Consider the following 7,282-nt stretch of genomic DNA (forward strand, 5'->3'; position numbering starts at 1 on the left):
CAAAATAAAACAAACAACCCAGAAAATAGCAAGTGTTGGCAAAGATATAGAGAAAATAAAACCTCATATATTTCTGGTGGAGGCCAGGCACCTTGGCTCATGCCTGTAATCCCAGAACTTTGGGAGAGTGACGCTGGCAGATCACCTGAGGTCCAGAGTTCAAGACCAGCCAGGCCAACATGGTGAAACCCCATCTCTACTAAAAAATATAAAAATTAGCTGGGCATGGTGGGGGCATGCCTATAATCCCAGCTATTTGGGAGGCTGAGGCATGAGAATCACTTGAACCTGAGAGACAAAGGTTACAGTGAGCTGAGATTGCACCACTGCATTCCAGCATGAGTGACAGAGAGAGACTCTGTCTCAAAAATATACATATAAAATATGTATATAATATATATATTATATATTTTATACGTATATAATACATATTATATATTTTATACGTATATAATATATACATAGCCAGTGGGAATGTAAAATTTTCAGCCACGCAGAAAACAGGTGGCTCCTTAAAAACAGTTAAACAGAATAACCACATGACCCAGCAATTCCACTCCTAGGTGTATAGTCCAAAGAGCTGAAAATAGGGACTCCAACAGTTAATTGGTCATCAATGTTAATGGCAGGATTATTCGCAATAGTCAAAAGACAGAGGCCGGGCGCGGTGGCTCACGCCTGTAATCCCAGCACTTTGGGAGGCCCAGACGGGTGGATCACGAGGTCAGGAGATCGAGCCCATCCTGGCGAACACGGTGAAACCCCACCTCTACTAAAAAATACAAAAAATGAGCCGGGCATAGTGGCGGGCGCCTGTAGTCCCAGCTACTCGGGAGGCTGAGGCAGGAGAATGGCGGGAACCCGGGAGGCAGAGCTTGCAGTGAGCCGAGATCGGGCCACTGCACTCCAGCCTGGGCGACAGAGCAAGACTCCATCTCGGGCGGGCAGGGGGGAAAAAAGATGGAGAAAACCAAATGCCCATCAACAAATGAATAAATAAACAAATTGTGATATACATCTACAATGTAATATTATTTAGTCAAAAGAAGGAAAGGAGTACTGTATCTTCAGAATCATGTATTAGATTAGACTAGGATTACAAATAAGGGAGAGGGAGTAAGTTCTTTCCCTAATGATTGTGAAGTCCAAGGCGAGTATATAAAATGAGGTCCCTGGTCTATAGCTTGCCCCCTTTTCCTCCCTTCTAATTGCTTCTGCATTGTAATGACCTCACAGACATGCATGTGAGCTCCAGCCTAACTCCCGAGATCCATCCACAACCCAGTCCCCACCCTTGCCCATCCCTACACCCTGCACACAGCTGCCCCTTGACCCAAGTGTGCACACACTAAAATCATGTTTTGTCCTCTTCAAGACAGACCTGGAGAAGCAAGGCCCTAAGAGTGGATTCAGGGCCATGTGGTCAGGGAATTCTGGAATCCTGGGTTTGTAGAGGATGGTCTAGAAGCTGAACATGACTCTGGGTGAATGTGTTGCCTGGGCCCTGTGGACTCCTCACCCAGTAGAGAAGAGGAAAACTCGGGGAGAGATGGTCTGGGGCCTTTAATGTGCAAGTCCCAGGTCAAGAGTTGCTCTAGGTTAAAAGAAAGACTAGAAGGAACTATGATTTATTGAGCCAGGCCATGGCAGGACACTTTTTGTCTACTACTTGATCCTTATTCAATCTGGGAAAGTGTCATTTGCTCCATTTTACACTTGTCATGACATTGAAATGAATTCTCCAGAGTCACACAGTGAGTGAGTGTCAATGATTCTAAAGTCTGTGTTCTGGCCGAGTGTGGGGGCTCATGCCTGTAATCCCAGAACTTTGAGAGGCAGAGGTGGGAGGATCACTTGAACTTAGGAAGTTCAAGACCAGCCTGGGCAACATGGAGAAACCTTGTCTCTACCAAAAATACAAAAACTTAGCTGGGTGTGGTGACTCACAGCTATAGTCCCAGCTACTTGGGAAGCTGAGGTGGGAGAATCTCTTGAACCCAGGAGGTAGAAGTTGCAGTGATGGCGCCACTGCACTCTAGAAGTCCAGATGGTGCCACTGCACTCCAGCCTGGGCAACAGAGCAAGATTCTGCCTCAAAAAAAAAAAAAACCAAAAAAACCAAAAAACTCTGTGTTCCTTTTAAGAGCGGTTCGCAGGATGACTAAAGAAGGCATCAGAAAATTCTAAGGACACTTCTGGACAGAGGTGGTGTAATTTGCCGTCAGAAGTCAGTAATGCCACATAGCATAAGTTCTTTCCCTAATGATTGTAGGCTTTTGTTCTTGGGTTTGTTTGATAATGAGGAAGAGTCCTTCGCAGGTTGCCTCTACTGCTCTGCTCAGGGGCCACCCAGATCATGACGTATGGTGTTCCTAGCAGTTCAGGTTGACAGTCCAACTGTGAGTCACGGCACCATCACATCTGTTCAGGACCACACAGCCTTATGTCTAAACACTTCCACTCAGCACAGCTGTGCAAAAGGCACCCTTGCATTTTTTGGTAAACAAGGCAGGGTGGTTGCCTTGGTGTCTTTCCATCCCTCGCAGTCTCTTAGGTGATTATCTACATCACAGTCCAGAAGCAGAGAAGCTTCTGAGCAACACAGCAAGATAAACTAAAACGGAACTTTGCTAATTTCTTTGCTACTTAAGATAAAATTTCTTATTCTGCTGATAGTGTCTCAGTTTCCTTGTTTGGAAATGAGGCATGTAGGTGCTAGCTTCATGTGATGAAGGGTTTAAAATGTGTTATCATTTTTGCTTTTTAAATCACCAGAGCTGTTCAGGTTTGGAAGAGTAGAATGAGCTACCTGAGAGGCAGGGCGTTCCCCACCAATTGTGGATTTCTAAAGAGATTGCGGAAGGCTTGGCAAGATATGGAAGATTTAAGAGCTGGATGATCTTTTAAGTCCTGCTTAGCCCCATGGCTAAATTATAAATATTATTCATTTTAAAGGCAGATAAATTGTGTTAAGTACCATAAACAGCACAGATTGGGCCATGACAAAAGTATGGAGTAAGGAAGAGGTTGGTTCCAATGGGAAATTATAGGTGGCTTCATGGAAGGGATGGCACTTGAAATTTGACTTTATTTTGGAAAACATGGGAAGCTATCAGTCGGTTTGCTTGCTTGCTTTTTTAAGCAAAGAAGTAATACAATAGTCATAAATGCTGTTTGCTGAAGATTTCTGGGTCCATATCTTCTGGAAACATGATACAATTCTATTTCCTGGACACCTGTGAGGAGGGCTGTGAACAAGTTCTGACCAATGAACTGTGAGCAGCAGTGACGTCTTCCACTTCCAGGCAAACATTATTTATCAATGTGAGACCCTCTAGGGCTCTCTTTTCTCTCTTCTACATCCTCAGCAATGTTTCAGAGAGTGGCTAGTCCATCAGCCTGGGTCTCAGAGGAAGGACAATGATGATGTGGAGCTGAATCCCCTGCTGCCAGACAATGGACAAGTAGTGAGAGTGAGAAATTAACCTTTGTTGTTTTAAGCCACTGTAATGTTGGATTTGCCTGTTCCTGCAGCATAGCCTGACCTATTCTGACTGATACCAGGAGCAAGGCCAGGCTTGTACTTCAGGAGTGTTACGCTTACTGTGGTGTGCAAAATAGGCTTCCTTAGCAGAGAATAGAGGCAGGAAGAACCGTTAGGAGAGGGTGCAGTAGACCAAGCAAGAGATAATGAGCACATGAGGGAGGGCAGTGGCCAGGAATATGGAGGACAGATACAGTGGTTTTCAAAGGTGACTTTGCAAAAGGACGAGTCATGGGGCCTGGCAAACCATTAGTTTGATATGCAGACCCATTGTTGACAACTTTCAGAGTCCCACTCTGGTGCAAAAGGCATGATTACCTAAAAATGTCCCTGGGAACTCATTCTTGGTGGCCTGGACAGTTGCCTCTTTGGGATCAAAGAGCTCTGCTTTTCCCAGCAGGAGGGGCTGCACCCAAATTCAGCTTCTGATGGGGCCGGGCAGGAGGCCTTTTCCACATAAGGGGATTTCTTTCCGAACTCAGCCTTCTGTGATTCCGAGGGCTGCAGGTGTCAGATACTTGGCTCTTTCACATAACTCCTGTAAACATCTAAACCCGCTGGCTTATGAAAGCCAGACAGCCTGGCACCCATACAGTCCACTGCTTCCCTACACAAGTATGCTTCAACGTGTGACCTTTGAAAAGGAAACATGCCCCCCACGACAAACTTAGCAGGATGTCCCGGCTTTCATATGCCTCTCCCAGGAAAAGTATGAGATTGATCCTTAGGCTTTCCACCGCTGACTTTCACGTTGTAAGTTTTCCTTTAAAATTCTGTTTTGTACTCCATGCTGTGTCTTGAGCCCTGTTGTATGTTGCATGACAGGTGTGACAACAAAAGGACTCACTGTGTGCAGTAACCATGGATGTGGATTTACCGTTCCACTCCTCTGACTGTGCATATGGAAGAACAGGCCTGCAGAGGGCCTGAAGGATGTGGCCTGGCCCGTAACTCAAAAAGGAAAGCCGAGGTCTGGGTGCAGTGGTTCATGCCTGTAGTCCCAGCACTTCAGGAGGCTGAGGCGGGTGGATCACCTGAGGTCAGGAGTTCGAGACCAGCCTGGCCAACATGGCAAAACTCTGTCTCTACTAAAAATACAAAAAAAAATTAGCTGGGCATGGTGGCATGCCCCTGTAGTCCCAGCTACTTGGGAGACTGAGGCTGGAGAATCGCTTGAACCTGGGAGGCAGAAGTTGCAGTGAGCTAAGATTGCGCCACTGCACTCCAACCTGGGAGACAGAGCAAGACTCTGTCTCAAAAAAAAAAAAAAAAAAAAAAAGGAAGACTCCTCCAGGATGGGTACTCAACCTTACAGAAATTATTTGATAAAATTCAATAAATCAGCATTTTTTGAGAAGAGATTCAACATTCTTCCAAATGATCAGTTTGCACATCTCCACTTTTCAACTCCAGCCATTGAGCATCTTGAGGAATTCTCAAAGGATCCCAAAACACGTACAACTTGGCAGTGAATTGTTTGCAGGCATTTTTCAATTGGTTCTTTGGATTTCAGGGCCTGCTTGCTGGATAATGCTTCAATGACAACCGAAGACCCAACCCTGCTCTCTCACGTCTCTTATCCCCATACCACAACTGAAGCATAGTATGTTTGTATTAAAAATAGTCAAACATGCTCTAGTAATTTAATACATAGGGTGATATTTTTGTTTGAGTTTCTAGCTGGCATATTAATAGTTGAGAAAAACAGAAGATAAGGGTATTGAATGAGACTTTTGCAGAATTGCTTAAAGTAACTTATTTTCAAGGACTTTAAGAGGCTGATGACACTGGTTACTTGTAGTGTCTAATTTTGCTACAAAGTGTGTCTTCCTTTGCCTTTCACTTGAGGTGTCATTTGCACACCTCTTACCGTTGTCAGTCTAAGAGTGGTTTGGGGCTCATGTCAGAATTCATGAGCAGGAAAGAAGGAAGAAGAGAGATTTTCCTGTGGTGAACGGAGATGATCTGGAGAACAGACAAGGAGGAAGAGGACTGGAGAGGATGTGTTTGTACATGTAAAAGAGACATTGTTTGAGGGGCGTTACCTCAGTGGTATGTAGTGTAAGAAAGGAGAAAGGGAGGGTTTATGCCCAGTTTCCGGTTGTTCTAAAAAGATATAAATGTTATTTACTAATTTCATTTAAAATGTTATAGGTTATCTCTGTTTGCATGGCCAGTTTTTTTTTTTTTTTTCTGCAAGATCCCCTGATGGGGAAAGAAACCGTCATGTGGAAACCAGCTCCCAGTGCCAGCCATGCTGGCTTTCACTGGGGAAGCCTTTTGTGTGGGAGCGTGCTGAAGGTCCGTGCTGAAGGTCCGTGCACGGTATTTGTACTCCACAGGCTCTTGCTAGCCATAGCCACAGCACGGTGTAAGCAGTCAGAAATGGAGACGTCCCCAGGTCTTATCCCGACTTGACTTCCGCTTTAATTCACTCAATGTATCTGGTGAATCCTTCGGTCCAATGAGGAACCAGCTTCCCCCACCTCCTGTGTCCTGTGCTTGCGTCACTTGTCACTTACCCCCTCTGGAGAGGGTGGTCTATGTCTCCAGGTAAGTGAGCTTCCTAATACTGACCCCGGGATTCCATGGGCTTCCCCACACTGTCACCAGCAGGACTGGACCCGTAAAGGCCTCCCACACATCCAGGACTTCAATTTGCTTAGTTTACACTGGATCAAGGACGATGGAGAACACATATTCTATGGGGGCAGCCTGGCTCAGGCAAGAAGAGGGAAGCAGGAAGGTTCACGGGCCATGGCCCCACTTCTAAGTGGTCCACTGGCGAAGCCACCCCAGGTCCCTGCCCCCAGGAAGGGGTGCAGAGTAGCAGGAAAATACCACTTTTTTAGCTGCTTACACTGAAGGAATAATCAGAATAGAGACATTTTAGGTAGAGAAAAAATTTCCCAAGTAACGGATATATAGTAGGGACATATTTTCTACTCTATAATTGCCTTATCAATTTTCATACTGGGATAATATTTCTCTAAACTGGATAGGAGAGGGAAATGGAACCAAAACACATATACAGTGATGCGGGCACCTTAATCTCAGCATGTTCTTTTTTCCCACCCACCCCCCCGCCAAGACAGAGTCTCTCTCTGTTGCCCAAGCTGGAGTACAGTGGCGCAATCTCGGTTCACTGTCACCTCTGCCTCCTGGGTTCAAGTGATTATCCTACCTCAGCTTTCTGAGTAGCCAAATTACAGGCACACATGACCATGCCTGGCTAATTTTTGTATTTTTTAGTAGAGATAGGGTTTTACCATGTTGGCCAGGCTGGTCTTGAACTCTTAGCCTCAAGAGATCTGCCCGCCTCGGCTTCCCAAAGTTCTGGGATTATAGGTATGAACCACTGCGCCCAGCCCTCAGCATGTTCTAATGAGAAAGAAATAACTAAATGCTGATTGAAAGTTTGCTCCAGTTGATGCCCAGTTTCCGTTTGTTCTAAAAAGATATAAATGTTGTTTGCTAATTTCATTTAAAATGTAATAGATTATCTCTGTTTGCATGGCCAGTTTTTTTTTTTCTGCATGTATAAAACTGAGCAACAAAGTTCCTCTAAACCGAAATAGATTGCAGCCGTGACATGATCAATAAGATAAACTTAGCCACAGAGTGTCCTCAAGCAGTTAGAGCATAAACCTGAACCAATATTGTGTGTCAGTAGCAATTTGGTTTTATTTATTCATCAGCATTCCGTTCAACTAAATATAAGTGTGGGCAAAGAAGAGT

The 7,282-nt window shown here is 45.0% G+C and overlaps 1 long non-coding RNA gene across 1 annotated transcript; it reads left to right on the forward strand.

The window, feature by feature from the left end:
* Window positions 1-3,378: 3,378 nt before the first annotated feature.
* On the forward strand, window positions 3,379-6,494 carry LOC105470878 (uncharacterized). The gene is made up of 3 exons (XR_011619308.1): window positions 3,379-3,473; window positions 5,058-5,596; window positions 5,887-6,494. It is a non-coding gene; the product is annotated as an uncharacterized lncRNA (long non-coding RNA).
* The last annotated feature ends 788 nt before the right edge of the window (window positions 6,495-7,282 follow it).

Source organism: Macaca nemestrina, chromosome 2, assembly GCF_043159975.1.
Source record: "Macaca nemestrina isolate mMacNem1 chromosome 2, mMacNem.hap1, whole genome shotgun sequence".
NCBI lineage: Eukaryota > Metazoa > Chordata > Mammalia > Primates > Cercopithecidae > Macaca > Macaca nemestrina.